Raw genomic sequence first — 18,908 nt, 5'->3', positions numbered from 1 at the left:
GTCTGAATTACATCTTCTGGTGAAATATCATCAAGATGTGCATTTTGTATATCCTGAATTTCAGCATTTAATTTCTTAAGATCAAGACTAATATTATTATCTGACCAAACACTCAGCAGATGCATTTTTACTTTTTCCCATTCCCAAATACAGTCATTGTACTTTTAAGGAGTACCACACATCCATGTATACTTTGCATGACAAGCTAAACGCATCCTCAATTTTAATGCTGTCATCTGATCTCCAATCCCCAAAATTACGTTTTTAAATTCATCTAACTTGTTATTAATCTGTAAATCTATGTGACTTTGTAAAGATAAAGCAAGACTGGTATGAGAGACTGATTGAGATAACTGATTGAGATAACTGATTAGCAAAGTGAGCATGATGAATACTCTGTGAAAGAGCAAGACCGGCAGTAGCCGCAGTAGCAGACAGAGCAGCCGACGCAAGTAAACTTACTATTAGCCACCCAAGAAAGCGTCTCCTTCTCTGCAAGGCTTTAGAGAGTTCCACCCATGCCTGTACTCCAGTATCTTCATACCAAGGTTCTCTCAGATGTACAGGCACCATAACATATATGGGTTGCTTTAGTATAAGCACAGATTGCGTTCCTGCAGAAGGGAACATACAACTGCTAAAAGTACAATTAACACAGCTAATATTATATCCTCCTTTGGAAGAATTACCAATGTTAATAGAACCACACAAACGTGTATATGGAGGAGTAACACAAGTTATAACAGGTGTATTGGAATAAGTTAGAGCTAGTTTCCATATATCCCAGTTCTTTTGAAATGTGATAAACCTATCTATGATGGGAATAGAAGAGATAAGAATTGGCACCTTGGTATAATCTATAGTACACCATATCTGGTTATTATTCCAAGATGCATTGCAACGTTCAAAACTGGATCCAGGAAAGTTAACGGTCATAAGGGGAGGCAATTGATTTTTTGATTTTCTGTTAAGAATAGTAACCTTATGTCCAGCTATAAATATCCCTTGTCCTCCAAGTAAATGCTTCATACAGAAATAATTTCCTGAATCTTCACCTGTAACCTTGGCTATAGTAATAGCGGAATCCATAAGTGGTGAGGCGTATGCGATTTGACCTCTAATATTAAGAGGTTGCCCATTTTATACCAACTGATGGTATCCTTAAGATACTCTCGTCAGCTGGTAGCCGGGCATGTAAGAGTAATGTTGGTTCCTGTAAAACGAAGGATGCCTGGAGAGCCTGACAAACTAATTGATTGATCCGTTCCCTCATAAACATCTGTATGCTCATAACTAATAGCCTTTACACGTCCAGTTTCCAGATTCCATGGGCTAAGACAGACAGGATGGGTACCAAACCACTTAGTATAATTTACAGACATATTGGTTTGTTTTATATTCCCAATAAGAGGCCCATAAACAGTTATCATTGTAAAATACAGGAAACTCTGCTTCAGACCAAGATATGGGTTGTAATAGTGGAGGATCAGGTACATAGGCCCAGTAACTTGCTGCATTAACAGAGGGAACACATGAAATGGTTGCCAACATAGCCAAAAATAAAGTTACAGGTGTAACAGGATTATTCTGTTGTTTCACTGACTCTTGAGCTCGTGAAACCAGTTGTTTAATTTGTCCCCAAGCTGGAACATCACTCCTTTGAGTCGTCCTGGCAAGTGGTCTTCTCTTCCTCTTCTCCTTCTGAATCAACACTGTCAAATTTTCCGGAGAGGTGCAGAGCTTCTTCATCTTCTGAACTAGTTGTGAGCTGTGGCGAGCCATCTATTTGCTTGACTAACCGCTCAGGAGGCCAGCAAGGTCCAGGCGCTGATCTGGGAAAGATACACACGTGACCACGTCCCCAAATCAACACAGGATCAGGACCACGCCAAGTGCTGGTTAACGGATCTTTTCAGAGGACCTCCGGAGACTGAGAGGCCAATCTTGGCTCAGCCACCAACCTTCCCCCTGCAGAGCAGCCAAATTTGTCAACAGTGAGAACATTTAAAATAAACAGAGCATGATTTATAAGGTTATGTGGCGTTGTTCTATACAATTCCCCCCTTTTTATTTTTTCAATAGTTAGCTTTAAAGATCTATTTGCACGTTCTATAATACCTTGTCCTTGAGGGTTATATGGAATGCCTGTAATATGGGTAATTTTGTAATGAATTACAAAATGTTGCAAAAGCAGCGGGCCCATTATCTGTTTTAATAATTTTGGGAAGGTTCATGAAAGCAAAACAGTGTAATAAATGAGTGATAACATGTTTAGTAGCTTCCCCGGTTTGTGCTGTAGCACAGAGGAAACCAGAATAAGTATCGATAGTGACATGAACAAACTGTAATTTCCCAAAAGACGGGATATGAGTAACATCCATTTGCCATAAATGTCTAGGTAATAATCCACGAGGATTAACAACATAATGTGGAACAGGAAGGTGAGGTAAGCATTGTGGGCATTGCTTAACAAATTGTCGGGCGGCTTCACCAGTAAGGGAAAATTGTGTGTGTAATGTAGCCGCCGACTGACGGTGTAAAGCGTGCAACGGCTGTGCTGCTTGTGAAGCAGTTTGATCATAACTTACCATAATATGAGGGTGTCCAGGACATGGACCATGAGTATCAAGAGTATGAAGATAATGAATGCAGTACATTAGCCATTCTTGACAGCATGACGAACGGAAAGGAGGAGTACGGTAAATTGGGACATGTCCTGCTTTAGGGAAAAGAGATTGAGGAGGAGGAGTAACTTCAACTCTATTCTTGGGAGGAAAATGTACAGGATAAAGATCACGTTTAGATCGAGTTAAAACATCTGCAGTCGCATTAAGTTTAGTCAATGGACCAGGCAAGTTAGAATGAGCACGGATATACAGACCTGCAACAGGACCATCATGGGAACGAATAAGCTGTTGAAGCAAACGAAAAGAGGATGATAATTCAGGGTCATTAGTATGTCCTATGGTCGCAGTCTCCAGAAGAAATCATAAGCTAATAAGATATTTACTATCAGAAAACAAATTAAAAGATATAGAAGGCAAATGTTTAAAAGATATAATGACAGCATACAGTTCAACACGTTGAGCTGAAGTCAAGGAAGTTTCTTTAATAAGGTTTGTTTCATCATCAATGATTACAGTAGCCACTCCTGAAGAAGAACCATCCGTAAAAACCAAAGGTACATGAGGAACAGGCTGTTGCCTAATTATAGAAGGAAAGATATGAGTTAAGTTTGCTGAATTGGATCAATTTATCAGCAGGGTAATGGCATTCCAAGGTACCTGAAAATCCTGCAAGAGCAAGACCCCATTCATTACTATGTTGAAAAAGCCAATTTTGTTGACTAACTGAATAAGGGATAATAATTTGAGAAGGTTCTATACTTACAGGTTGTAAGCATCTAGTTCTACCTTGCATTATTAAATTACTAATAAGTTCATAATAAGGGTTAATAACTTTAGAGGGTGTAGTTTTCATATGAATCTATTCAATAATTCCAACAGTTTGCCATAAGACGGCAGTAGGCACATGAGCAGTTGGACAAATTATTAAGAAAATTGGAAGGTGAGTATGAATTCTAGTTAACTGTGTAGAACTGATAGATCTATTGACTATTTGTAAAGCTTGAAAGCCTTCTGGAGTCATAGAGCGTGAAGAAGAAGGATCTGAGTCTCCTTTAAGAATATCAAACAAAGGCTGTAATTGAGCAGTAGTAAGTTTTAAGGAAGGCCTTAGCCAATTAATATCTCCAAGTAATTTTTGAAAAGCATTTAATGTTTTTAAATTATCAACTCGAATTTGCAGTTTTTGAGGCCTAATAGTAGTGTTATCAATATATTTTCCCAAATATAAAAATGGAGATTGTCTTTGAATTTTTTTTGAGGCAATGACCAAGCCAAATGATTGTAAGGACTGTTGTAAAAATTGAAAAGCAGTCTCTAATAAAGAAATATTATCAGTGGCTAAAAGTATATCATCCATATAATGTATGAGATATAACGATGGAAACCGTTTTCTCACAGGAGTCAAGGCCTGAGCCACATATTTTTGGCATAATGTAGGACTATTTGCCATGCCCTGAGGCAATACTTTCCATTGAAATCTCCTCATGGCTTCCTTAAAATTTAAGGCAGGCAAGCTAAAAGCAAAATGTTTTCTATCTTCAGGAAACAAAGGAAAAGTGAAAAAACAATCTTTTAAATCTATAACTAAAAGATGATAATTGTGTGGTATGGCTGTTGGAGAGGGTAGGCCTGGTTGAAGAGCTCCCACTATTAGCATAGTTTTATTAACAGCTCTTAGATCCTGTAATAACCTATATTTTCCAGATTTTTTCTTGATAATAAAAATAGGGGTATTCCAAGGACTACTGGAAATTTCTAAATGCCCTAATTGTTCCAGTACTAATTGTTCTGCAGCTTCTCATTTCTCCTTTGTGAGGGGCCATTGGTCCACCCATACAGGGTCATCAGTCAGCCAAGTAATTGGATCAGCAGTGAGTGGAGAATCCAAGGTCCCTAAGAAAAACCCAAACCTTGTCTATCATTTTTTATTTTCACATCAATAGGAGAGACAGTTCCTTGTTGATTTGTTCCCAGCCCTTTTGTGGGAAGAAATCCTTGATCCAACATCATATTAGAGACTTGAGAGTTTGGACTATAAAGTAATACTCCCATTTCTTTTAATATATCTCGGCCCCAGAGGTTTAAAGGCAGCCCAGGCAAAACATAAGGCTGGAAATATCCTGAATGGCCCTCACTATCTTGCCATAATAAAAACTGACTACTTTGCATAGGAGAAGAACTTTGTCCTATTCCGTGAAGTTCTGTAATAGAAGGACTAATGGGCCAACGTTTAGGCCTGTGTACCTGCCTCATAACAGAGACATCAGCTCCAGTGTCTCACAAACCTGAGAAAACCTTTCCATTAATGGTTCATTTCATTTCTGGACGTTCTTTCCCTATCTTCTGAATCCAGTAGGCAGCATTAGATGATCCAAAAGCCTTTGTTTCTCTCTTTTGATGTTGTAAAATTTGTCCATGAGGTACAAAGGGCAAAAGTAGCAATTGTGCAATTTTATCACCAGGAGAAATAGTTATTATATTTTTAATAGTTTGTGCCATGACTTTTATTTCTCCTTCGTAGTCAGAATCTGTGACTCCTGGCATAACAGTTAAACCTTTCATGGTGACACTACTTCTTCCCAATAATAGTCCCATCAAACCCTTGGGTAAAGGTCCACAGATGCCCGTAGAGAGGGCCTGAGGACCCATTTCAGGAGTTAATACATATCGGGCGGAGGTGCTGAGCTCCAGTCCTGCGTTTCCTGGTGTTTCTCTGGAGAGCGAGGATATTGTATGTTTTTGTTTTTGGTTAATGTCTGATTGATAATTTGAGGAGGATACACAGACATTGCCCTTATTATTTGTTGGGGCCGGGGAAGGCCCCGGGAGGAGTTTCCCGACAGTGGTGGCCCATCCCTGTGGGCCACTGAGCAACAATCTTGTGCCCAATGTTTTCCCCTACTGCATTTAGGGCATAAACCAGGGATTTTCTGACCACCTGGAGGTTTCTGAGTAGGGAAGGAAGGACTAGGGTTAGAATTAAAAGATCTACATTCTCTAGCAAAAGGACCTGCCTTTCCGCATTTAAAACAAGTCTTTGTTTTCTTTTGATTGTTTTTGAACCCCACTTTAGTTAATGCTGCAGCCACAGCAGCACCCTGTATATAAGTAGGCCCAATGTCTGCACAAACGCGAATATAATCCTCCAATGTTCCCCGTTTTCTCCAAGGTCGAATCTCAGCCTGACACGCATTATTAGCATTTTCAAAAGCAAGTTGCTGAACTACAATTGTACAAGTTGAGTCCATCCACAATGAGTCTCCCCACCGCCTGTGACAACCTATCTACAAAATCAGCATATGGTTCATCAGGTCCCTGTCTAATTGTTGAAAGAGCCTCAGTTTTGTGTGTAGAAGGACATTTCCTCCAGGCTTGTAATGCCAAATGATTTATTTGAGGATAAGCAACAAAGGGATAAGTTAATTGATCTTGTAAAGAAAGATACTGTCCTTCCCCAATCAGCATATGATAATCAACTGGAATATTATGGGCAGCATTCTTTTCTGCTTGTTCAGCAGCCCGTTCATAAAAATCAAACTTCCATATTAAATAATCTTCACCATTTAAACAAGCTCGTGCAATAGACTTCCAATCAGCGGGGGGAAGAGCTTCTCCTGTCAACCATAGCAGCAGTAAAAGGAGCAGTGGGCCCATATTGAGCACAGGCAGATTTTCAATCTTTCAAAACTTTCAAAGGGAGAGCCTGATGCTCCCTGGTAGCTTGTTGAGGATTATTAGGACCAGGTCTTTCTATGACGGGACAACAGAAAATAGGATCTTCTTGTTTTATTGCTCCTTGTACAGCGCGCTGCAAGGGACTGAGTATTTTTACAGATGTAGATTTTTGAGCAAGACAGTCCTTATTAACCTGCAGCTTTCTCACTGACTTATCTATCACAGCCATTAGAAAATCATCCTCAGGATAGTTCTCTCTTTTATGTTTACAAGCCTCATCTGTTAAGTCAAAATGTTCCTCTTCATCTAAACTATTTAAATTAATTAGCTCTTTCGGTTTAGGAAGCGGCGACACAGTAGCTGATAATACAGTCTCTCCTTCTGTCAGAGGCTTATGTTTTTCTGACTTTAAATTCAAATCAACACTATCATGAGAAGCATCTAAACATATTTTTATCGGAGTCCACAAACTATATGTAACAACAGGAGTATGAGTAGGCCCTCGAGACTCATAATAATTTTTTAAATCTTCTCCAACTTTCTGCCAGATTTCTATGTCAACAGAGCCGCCATCAGGAAACCAGGGAGATACACCATGGATATGCTGTAAAAATTCAGTCAACTGTGAGGTAGAAACTTTATTACCCCGAGCTTTAAGCATCGAAAGTAAAACCTGAGCAAATAATTCACACTCCTTTGAGCCCTTTGGCCCCATCTTCTTTTACTTCTGACTATTGCCTTATGCCTCTATTAGTTTCACTTTTACTGGTGGCCACACATATTTTGCATAAGGGTTCTCTTACCTGCACTTTCTTTTTCTTTTAATTGCCTTCACGCTTCAGGTCCCTGTTCGAGTGCCACTTGCCGCGGACCAGCCGGAGAAAGAGGATCTCAGCGCCCAGGGTCAGAAGGGAAGGGGTAAGGAACTGAAGTAGCACCGACGGATGGGGTCAGAAGGACCAAGACAACTGATGGTTGCAAGGCAAATTTTATTCCGCTACAGTTGCAGATTATATAGACTAGAAAAAGGAAGGCTGCCAGATGGTGGTTTACATTATCTACAGACTGTCTCGGCTCAAGGTTAACTTCCCTGGGAGGAAACCCATAAACCCAGAAGCATCAAAAATAACCTGCATGTGCAGGGGGGAGACAGCTTTGCTTGTTTCATTTTACATTCTTTCTGATCTCTGGGCCCTGGTGATTTATCTCCCATGGAATGGAACAAGGAGGGGAACAAGTAGGGACAGTCCCTTCGAGCAGCGGCCGCATGCCTGGCATGTCCTTACCTGCCCTCAAGGCTGACTGCTTCCCACACATATGTTGCCTTGTTTAAGCCTCAAGCCCTCGATCCTTTGTTGAAATACAATAATTTCATTCCTATGGTTTTCAATACCAAAAACTCAACCTCCAGGAGGGCTAGAGTCTAATTTGTACTCCAAACAAGTAGCAGTGCAGTTCACTACTACCGAGGCTGAATCCATAAAGACTTCAAGACCACGTCCAGAGGACAAGTTATTATATATAATACCCTAGAAGGTCTGAAACATAATTATCATATACATAGCTGGTCCTTCAGAGCTTTTTACCTATAACATGTTTTTTGATGAAAGTTATTTAATGTACTGGAGATAACTGTGACTTACTGATCAAATATTTGAATACTTATACTTACCTGGGATTTCATTTCTGCTGAAAGAAAAAGGAAGAACAGGACTCACTAAAAAAACAAACAAACATTAGAAATGAAAGTAAAAATCTTAACACACACTATCACTTTTGGAAGCAGCATAGAGGGGCAGTCAACAGTAAAACACTGGTGAAATAGGTCAACACTCTAGGCCAAAAATCCATTATTATTATCATCAGTGACAGTACCACAACTGTGCCCTTCAGAATTAATAATCACTCCTAAGAATCTTCATTTGGCACCAGATGATGTGGTTAAGAGAAACACTCTGGGAGGTTTTGAATCAGACTTGGTTTTTTGTTAGCCAAGTTACAGGAGAATTTTTAAAGTGGGGGGAAGGAAGAAGGAAATGGACCAGGAAAAGAATTTAAGGCATCATCTATACACCAACAAAGCACTGATAGTTCCAAACATTATGTCAGAAACTTAAATGACTGATATAGGCTCAAGTGGTTTATAAAACCTATAAAAAGACTACACCGGCAAAATCCCCATTTATCTGTAGAGTTCAGAAACTAAAACAAGGAATATTTTAGCTTAAAACCTTATCTCAAGAGAATCATATACACTTCACATGAATAAAAATACCTGAAACCAAACATTTTTAAAAGCTCCAATACCCCAAATATAAAGAAAAATATTAATTCAGAAGACTCAATCAATCCATGATAATCACAAAACGGCTGGGCAATCTCTATCTCCCTTCCACACTAACCATCCATCCCATGGAAGACCAAGGGAGATCAGACCTTCCAGACTTACCTTCCAGACCTTCCAGACACCTGGCTGCTGCAAAATTCTATGGAGACTCCTTGTGGAACAGCAGTTTCCCATCTCTTGTGTCTCTCCCTATTGTGATCATGATCATGCAGGAAGCAAGTCTGGCTGTGCTATTTCTTATCATTGTCTGTCACCCATCTGCAGCATGGTATTGTACAGATAAGGAAAAAGTAGTTCCCTTTCCCCCAGAAGGTTGAGGCTCAGGTACAGGGTAATTCTCCTGTGCACACAGTCATTATTTAGGCCGACTCAGTGACTTCAACAGGCTTAATCATGTGATCAGGTTTGTTGCCAGCTGCGTAATGCTCCCACATCTGTAGATAGAGCCGCTCTAGGTCCATTGTGTATTGTTTGGTGTTGAACAGAGGGCTAGATGTTCTCTGCTTCCAGACTTTGCCACGAAGTTTCTTCAGGTATTCTAGATCAGTTCCCAGTTTCACAGCTATGTCTTCATATTCTTGTCTATTTTGAGCAATAAGCTCAAGACAGCCTAAACAAGTGAGCTGGGAAGCTGCAACTCGGGAAGCAAGAGTCTCTCCTGGCATAGTCACCACGGGTGTCCCTGACCAAAGGACATCCATCCCTGTGGTGTGTCCATTACAGAGTGGAGTGTCCAAGCAGACATCAGCCAGCTGGCCTCTCCGAACATGTTCCTCTTTAGGAGCAACAGGTGAAAAAATGATACGCTTCTGGGGAAGGCCCATCTTTTGTGCATACTGTTGAATATTAGGTTCTCCTACTGCTGGAAAACGCAACAGCCACAGTACACTATTGGGAACACGCTTCAGAATATTTGCCCACATCTGCAAAGTAGATGGGTCAAGTTTATATAACTGATTAAACTTACAGTACACAATGGCATCTTCCGGTAACCCGTACTGAGAACGTGTGGTTACAATAATGGTACGGGGAACCTCCTCTCCAGTGGCAGCCTTAATGTTGATCTGGGTAGTTGCCAGTCCATTGCTAAGACTGAATCCATTAATTGTTATCTGAATTTGTCCTCTGTTAATCATTTCAATAACTGCCTCTGCAATAGTATTCATAGGAATGACAGGCATATTAAGAGCTGTATTACTGCTGTCTGCGTTGTCTCCTCCATCAGGACATTTCATCTTGACAATCTGCACATCTGGGAGACTATCAAGAAATGCTTTGAGGTCGATGCCATTCAGCACAATCCGATTGTCATAAATGTGCCCATTGGACTGAAAATCGATGACTGCTTTCTTCTTCAGGTGAGGGAACATATTAGCATGATCACCAATAAAGAAAGTATGGGGCATATAAGCCAGTTTCTCAGAATACTGCTCAGCAACTTCAGCAGGTGAAGTTTCCTGATCAGTGATGATATAATCCATGAAAAGCACGCCACTGGTCCCAGGGTAGCCCAGCCACATTGCCTGAATAGGAGCTGGCCTGAGAGCAAAGAGTTCATTTCGAGCACCCCTGGTATAACCATTCATATTTACAAGGATGCGTATACCATCTTGATGGATGCGATCAGCTGCTTTCCCATTGCATGGAATCTGAGAAAGATCAATGAAATGATGGGCTTCTGCCATCACCTTCGCTCGGAAGTTTGTGCCATCATCTGGGCTCAGGGCATAACAGAATACCTCAAATTTATCAGGATTGTGCATGACTGGAATAGACTGCATAAGATGAGAAGTAGGATGATTCCCAAAGTCAGAACTCACGTATCCTACACGCAGTCGACCATCACTGAGCTTCAAGTCTTTTGGATGTTCGTACGGTGGTTTGTGAAGGACACTGATCTCATCCAAGCAGAGGTTCCCGTGGCTCTCAGCAATAGCCTTCCTGAAGCCATGAGAAAGAGGATAGAGCATACTATGATGAGGCTGCACAGAAGGCAACCTATTCTTCTCCAGCTGGTCAGCCACAATGCTGACCAACTTCTTCATTCGCTCATCATAGTCTGTCCAATCACAGACAATCTGCAGGCAATGAGCCAAATCACAATAAGCGTCAGGAAAATCAGGTTCAAGCTTCAGAGCAGTGCGATAAGAAGCAATTGCTTCTGGAATATTCCCTGAATACTTGTGAATGGAAGCCAGATTGCTGTGGGCATCCGCAAGGGCAGGGTTAATCTGAATGGCACGAGTATAACACTGCAAGGCTCCCTGAACATCCTGCATCTCCTTTAGAGTGTTTCCCATGTTACAGTAGGCATCAGCAAAGGTAGGACTGATTCGAACAGCCTCCTTATAATGCATCACAGCTTCCTGCAGTTTTCCCTGCTGCTGCAATACACTTGCTAAATTTGAATGGGCAACAGCAAACTCTGGGAAGACTTCTAATGCTTTACAATACAAGCGAACTGCCTCTTCAATGTTTCCCTGGTCTCCTTTGATATTGGCTAGGTTATTCAGAGAGTCTGCATGGGTGGGACACAGCCGCAGAGCTGTATTATAACAATCTTCTGCTTCGGCAACACTGCCCTTCTCTTCCAGAGCGTTGGCTAGGTTGCAGTAAGCATCAGGGAAATGTGGTTGCAATTCAATAGCTCGCCTGTAGGTGTCTATTGCCAGATTGATCAGGCCTTGCTCATAGTATACACAAGCCAGGTTGGCATGTACCACTGCACGATTTGGGTTCAAGCTTAGGGCACAAAGGTAAGCTGCCACAGCTCTGTCAAAAATCCGTGCCTCTTGCAAGACGTTTCCTAAATTGATATAAGCATCCAGAAAACTGGGGTCAAGGGTGACAGCCTTTTCAAAGTGATGAATTGCAAGCCAAATCTCCCCTTGTGCATTGAAAACACAGCCACGATTACTCCAAGCTACTGCAAAGTTCGGTTGCGTCTCCATTGCTTTCAAATAACATGCCTTGGCTCCTTCCAAGCGACCCAGGGCTTTCAGCAGGTTCCCCAGGTCACTGCGAACACAGTACAAATCAGGATTGCACTGAAGAGCAGAGACGTAAGCTTGTACTGCCCCTTCCATGTCGCCTGCTGCTACCAAAGCGGCTGCCAGGTTAATATAACCATCGATGAAATCTGGTTTGAGATGCAATGCATGCCGGTAATGCTCAATTGCTTCCTGCAACTGCCCTCTTTCCTTGTACACATTCCCCAAATTCGAATAGGCTTCTGCCAGAAGAGGGTTCTGTTTAATTGCCAGAGTACTAAAGTGGGCAGATCCGTCCAGCCTTCGACACTGGAAGTGTAGAGATGAAAGTAATAAAAGTACTCCAGTATTGTCTGGCTCTTGTCTCCACAGCTGCATGCAGTGTCTCTCAGCTGCCTCAAAATCTCCTGTCTGATATTCTCGATGTGCCAACTCAGCTAACCCTTGGAAGGAAAGCATACGTTTCGTTGGTTCTGTGCTGTCGGCCACGTTGCCCACAGAAGACGCCATCTGGAGCTTCTGCAGAGAGTGAGAAAAGAGGTTAATTGAGTCCCGCTGCCGCCACTACTGGCAAGAATGTTTCTAGAGGTAGCAAATATGAGGGCAGCAGCCATACCACTGCTTTGGCAGGCTTAAGCGGAGGCGACAGTTACAGGCACCGAACCTTAGGAACTCTGGTTGGTCGTCTAACTCTCACGCTCTTGAAATCTTCATTCTTAACCCTGCCCTCTTCCATCATTTTTCTCCTAATCAGGGAATAAAAATTACCTATACACTTGCCTTAGAAGAAATCAAAAGTCAGTAGTCCAAACACTTTTTAAAATTCTGTTTTCTGTCCAGTTGGAAAGGAAATACATGATTGACTTTACTTCATCATTCATACAGTCAATGTGGAAAACATTAGGGCCGTGAATTTCAATACAGTAAGATCAGAAAATTTTAAATTGGCCTTCCCAAACCACTAATAAGTAACCGATGTTGTATATAATGCTAAAATCTTACAGACTGAGTTTGATATTTTTAAAGTTCTGAAAGGATTAGCTAATTTCTCCTCATCATACTTCTCATGCCTCAAACCTGAGTATTACTTTTTTAAAAATAAATTTATTTATTTTTATTTATTTATTTTTATTTTGGCTGCATTGGGTCTTCAATGCTGCGTGCAGACTTTCTCTAGTTGCGGCGAGCGGGTGCTACTCTTTGTTGCGGTGCCTGGGCTTCTCATCACAGAAGCTTCTATTGTTGTTCCACAACTCTATGGGTTCCTTTTTAGGTCCTATGAAGAAGCCTAGAAATTAATTCATGTAATTATAGGTTTTTGCAAAATTGTCAAAAGTGAGATATTTTAACTTCCATCAGGTAAGACCAGCGTCTCTTTCTTTGCCAATTTTCCTTCTATCATATTCCGCTATGTTGGATCATATTGGAATGGCCACAGGCTTTTTTGAAATCTGGCTAAGGAGATTTTCTTTTCTACTGTGGTACGCGGACCTCTCACTGTTGTGGCCTCTCTCGTTGTGGAGCACAGGCTCTGGACGCACAGGCTCAGCGGCCATGGCTCACGGGCCTAGCCGCTCCACGGCATGTGGGATCTTCCCGGACCGGGGCACGAACCCGTGTCCCCTGCATCGGCAGGTGGACTCTCAACCACTGCGTCACCAGGGAAGCCCTAAGGAGATGTTATAAGTGAGGTTATTATGTGATTTTCAGACATCACCATATGTAATTGACTATATACTATCCCATTACAGGAATAACTTCCAGTACTCATACTGACTATTCTACTGACTTAACTAGCACAAGGCACAGAAGCATAAGGACAAAAACCACCTTACAATATAGCCATGTCTTGCACTTCACAGCTCTCAAAGCATGTGCGTTTGAAGAAGAAAAAAAGAACTGAAAAGTACAAAACCAGAAGCTATTTTGTGGAAAATTATTTCAATCATCAGGCATGTGAAAGATAAGTCAAAGATTCAGTTTTTATCAATGCTTAGTCAAAACGGAAATTTTCTTCTGTCAAGAATATACTCCAGGGGCTTCCCTGATGGCGCAGTGGTTAAGAAGCCACCTGCCAATGCAGGGGACAAGGGTTCGAGCCCTGGTCCGGGAAGATCCCACATGCCACGGAGCAACTAAGCCGGTGTGCCACAACTACGGAGCCTGCGCTCTAATGCCCGTGAGCCACGACTACTGAGCCTGCGAGCCACAACTACTGAAGCCTGCGTGCCTAGCGCTCGTGCTCTGCAACAAGAGAAGCCACCGCAATGAGAAGCCTGTGCACCACAACAAAGAGTAGCCCCCATTCCCTGCAAGTAGAGAAAGCCTGCGCACAGCAACGAAGACCCAACACAGCCATAAATAAATAAATAAATAAATAAATAAAAGAATATACTCCATCAACAATGTGTGTAATGGAATGGTGTGAATGAGTATTTTATCAGAATTCCTGTAATGCACAAACCTATAGCAGTACTGAAATCAGTAATGCATTTATAATAGTAAATATTTATGAGGAAGTAATCCATAGAGGTTTTCTCAAAGTTAACAATGAAAATTAATGTGACATTATCAATAATAAATTGTGAAGCTGAAATAAACTTTTCTAAACTATTAATAACTAGAAGCAAATTCTAATCAACCATGGTACAAGAAATCTATGTCTATAAACTACAAAGTTTATTTCTTAAAATTTGATTTCGAAAATACATAAACTGTCGTATGAGGAGGCAGTTAAAGAATATATAGCTAAAAGAGTGGGGGAAAAGTTTTATAGAGACACATCTGGCAGTAGTTCATTTTTAAATGTCATTTTTCTAGATTTTGTGACACCTATAGTATTGATATTTGAAAGCATTTAAAAAATTGTAATTTGAAGATTCGCTACTTCCAGGTAGAATAAAATATTTTGAAGCAAAACAACGTTTCCACTGAGAAAAACAAAAAAAGCCAAATAAAATAGCCAGCATTCAATCGAAAACTTCTAGACAAACCAAGGGATAGAATCATATGACTAAAATTCTAAGAAAAGAACAGATAATACAAAAATATTTATATAAGATATTGTGTATCTTTATCAGGAAAAGTCTTTATCAAGAAAAGACTTTAAAATCATCAGAATTAATATTATATTTTATTTATTTGTATATTATATTTATATATAGATATTTATATATTTATATAAAGAACTTAAAGATAAAGCCCTAGTTAAGGCAGTGACAATAGCAGTAGCAGTGGGAGTGAAAAGAAATGGTTATATTCAAGCATATTTTGTCAGGAAAAGTCCAAGATCAAATGTCTGACTGCATACATGGGATGGATAGACGGAGTTGGAAAAATCAAAGTTAACTATAGAGGTTCTAGTGAAGATGGGGTTGCCGTCACCCAACTCAAGGGGCTGTGATCATCCCCAAGGTCTAGGAGACTCAAAGGGAAGGTCATGGTCAGAGAGGCAAAGTTAATTGGTGGGAAAATAAGACTCCCAGTCTCTCCATCTCCTTATACCAGTTTTTTTTTTTAACATCTTTATTGGAGTATAATTGCTTTACAATGGTGTGTTAGTTTCTGCTTTATAACAAAGTAAATCAGTTATACATATGTCCCCATATCTCCTCCCTCTTGCATCTCCCTCCCTCCCACCCTCCCTATCCCACCCCTCTAGGTGGTCACGCACCGAGCAGATCTCCCTGTGCTATGAGGCTGCTTCCCACTAGCTATCTATTCCTTACACCAGTTTTGTTTTTCTGCTCATATACGTAGCAGCATTTCATTCAAGGGGAATGTCACTGATCTCACTGGTCAAATTAAACAACATAGTTCAAGGCACATTTACAGTGGTTAGTTCCTCCACAATTTAGAAAGTCACATTCACAAGTTCCCTCTTCCTACACCGTGGAACACATTGGCCATTCCTCCAAAGTTTCCACTCCACAGAGTGGACCAGAGATGACGTTAGTCCAGAACTGAGAGCTTGGCATGAGATGGTGTCAGCCCCACGTAGAGCTCTGGCATAAGTTATAACCCAACCCAGCTCTACAGAGAGCTCTGCATGGAATCCTGGGAGTAAACTCAGCCATAATAATGGGATTCTGTTTTGCATTTGCGCTTCTTCCTTGCTTAACTTTCCCTGGTCACTCTGACAAACAAACTTTCAGGCATTCCTGGGCCACTCACTAACTTTATTCCATTTAATCTCATCCAGATTCCCAAGAAAATTACTAACTATAAGGAGGGAAATTTGGAACATGGTGAGTTTTAGATGCCTGAAATATACAGGTCATTGAATCCAGTTAAGTAGCAAATTATCTGGATCTCAAATATGCCAGTAGAATAGCAGACTAAGCTCAATTTAATGTACTCTTACTGGAGACACATGTACATTCTGGGTCAATTTTGAAAAAGTTAAAAGCACATAGCTGAGATTAAAAGAAAGAAAGGAACACCTGCATGTTTCAGAAAGTAATAGAGAAATTAAATCCAGAGAAAGAAGAGCGGACTGATGTCTGTGGGTTCCGTTCCTTAGTATAGGCCTTATGTAAATAGGGGCTGGAGCTAGAAATCTAACATTACCTTGAGGCCAGGAATTTAGACTAAGGATGGAACAATATTGAGAAGTTGGTACAGATATCCTACAGAAATTTCATGAGGAACTGCTTAGTCCATTAAGAGGGCCAAGGGCGGTGGTGAGGAAGATTGATATCTCTTGAAAACCTTCAGGTACAGAAAACATCAACACCTCTGAAAAGTAGGCCTCTCCTTCCCAGCGTTGTGATGGCCAGGTTGTCACTAACCTGTAAGGAAGGCCCTGTATGAATCAGAAACTGCAAGGAGAGTAATTCAAAGAAAAACAGATGCAGGATGGGCATGGCAATAAATCCTAGGACCCTATCAGAAACAAAATTAAAACCACTCTAAAGGGAAATTTTAACAAACCAGAGCAGATAGTATCCTAACCAGAATAGAATAATAATTCTGAGGAAGTTACTTTAGTTATTTAAGTAATATTCAATGCATTTCCATGGCCAGGCCCTTTTGAAGAATTCTAAAACATATACAAACAATTCGTTTACATCTTATATATCCCACCATCCAGAGCAAAATTCACTTAAGTACTGTACTGGTGGAAATTGGGCAGCACTATGGAGACAATAAAAAGGTGTTTACCATCAAAAAACGTCAAGGTAAGAAAGATAATGTCTAATTTTTAATTATCCTCTGGTTTATTGAAATCTTTTGGAAACCCAAAATAGAGAAAAACTAGGAGGCAATGAAGACTTAAATCTTTAGAGATTTATCAACTCATCTATAAAAGCTTTATTAATCTCTTCTTTTAATACCATTCCTGAGAGGTATAAATGTGTCCAGTGATAGGGTTGAAGAAGCCTGAGAGAATTTCAATTGTTTACTATTCTTGGTCAGCTATTAAGACCTTACAGGAGCATCTTGATTTTCATGGCATCATCCAACAAAAAGCAGGATATTTTACAGAAAGTCCTGGTCCACTTTTTGGCTTGCTTTTGTGTTTATGTTTTTGGTTTTCTCACATTGGGCGGTACATTAGGCTACCTATTGCATACTCCCTCATTCATGCATGCATTCATTCAAACAATATTTACTGAGTTGAGATATTTAATTAACACCCAATAAATGATGTTTAGATGAATGAATGCGCTTTTTATCAAAGTAAGTGTAAGTACTGAGAAAAATTACAGAATGTATGATCCCAGCCCCACAAAAGCGTATAATTGTGTTGAGGATATAACATATGCTGGTGAAGTAACTAATATATCATATTGGACAGTCTCTAAGTTCAAAAATGAGTTTTTATAAATAATCAGAGCCTAAGGAGGACAAAGAAGGGACAGTTCATTATGGGTTGAATCTATCAATAAATGTACATTTCAGATGAGATTTGAGATTGACCTTAAAGAAAGAAGAGGACTTAGATATATGAACAGAGAACAAAAAAGGCATGGTGATAGCATGTGCATAGATAGTGTGGCCAACATTTATGTTCTTCATTAAAGATAGTCAGAGATAAACCAAATGTAACTGTTCCCATGGGTCCATTCTCAGTATCCAAACAAAACGGCAAATCCTATCTTAGTAAAACTAATGAAAAACACAGGCTTTAACAAAGACATTGTGAAGGAAAGAGGGAGAGGAAGGCTTGCATCCCACACCACACAACAAAACTTATTTAAGTATTTGTTTCATTTTCTCCCTCTGAAAATTTCCTCTCCCTCTCTCTGTACGTCTCTCTTCTCCCACATCTGGCCACACTCTACCACCCACCTTTCCAGATCTTTCCAGAACTATCCATCCTAGTTGCATTATGCCACAAGTTGAACATCTCACAGGTCTCCAGGATGCATCCTCATCACTTATTCCACAAAGACAAACAAAGGACACTTCTCAGGATCACGTTTCTTGGAAGGAAGAAGTCACGAGGAGTGATTATAAATAATATAAGGTGGAGAGCAGTGACTTAAAATACCATTTTTCCTCTTAGAATGTGAATACAGGGAACTTTGGGAAACTAGAAAATCTGGAAAGGATTCATTGATAATTATTTATTTTCAATGAATAAAATAAAATGTAATAATACGGCTAAACTCTGACAGATTAACTTTTTCAAAAGTTGCTTTCACACACCTTCACTATTGGGATGTTTCATAAACACATCTTTCTTCTTTCTTTGCAGATACTGGCACCAAACTTTCAAACCATAAGAACCTTCCCATAAGTCCCTTGCCAGGCAAGATTAAGGTATAACAATCCAAACAGATTTTTGAAGAAGATAACTGGTTGAAAGCACAGGTAAAGAGCTGGGTTGCTCTTTTTCAACGGTCACATAATGAGTAATGTGGGAATTGGTTTACAAAGGCTCTCTCCATGAGGGGCTAAGGTTAAGATTAGAACTTCTGAGGCCAGAAGAGCAAAATAACTACAACAACACACATATTTTCAAGAGCCGCCCTTTGGATGTGAGGGATTGATTTTTCCCACTCTTTTTTCAGCAGCCCACCTGGTGTCTTTATTAAATGACATAAGAGAATACAGTGTGGCCAAGAAGGCTTAGATTTCCTTAGGCCCAAGTCAGATATTCTCAAGTGACTGTCCACTCAAATTAAAAAGAGAGATTTACAAGAGGAAACTGGATACAACTGAGTGTACTTTTATTTCAGCCCTTTACCTGAATGTTTTGTTTTGTTTTCAGTTCTCCACTGAAGGTGCCTACATTAATATATTTTTAAGAACATTTCCTTA

The 18,908-nt window shown here is 40.3% G+C and overlaps 1 pseudogene; it reads right to left on the bottom strand.

Annotated features, from left to right (window-relative positions):
- Positions 1–367: 367 nt before the first annotated feature.
- LOC115850443 (UDP-N-acetylglucosamine--peptide N-acetylglucosaminyltransferase 110 kDa subunit pseudogene) lies at positions 368–12,149 on the bottom strand (annotated as a pseudogene).
- Between the last annotated feature and the right edge of the window lie 6,759 nt (positions 12,150–18,908).

Source organism: Globicephala melas, chromosome 3, assembly GCF_963455315.2.
Source record: "Globicephala melas chromosome 3, mGloMel1.2, whole genome shotgun sequence".
Lineage (NCBI taxonomy): Eukaryota > Metazoa > Chordata > Mammalia > Artiodactyla > Delphinidae > Globicephala > Globicephala melas.
Note: the sequence above shows the minus strand (reverse complement) of the source record. Positions and strands in the feature narration are given on the sequence as shown.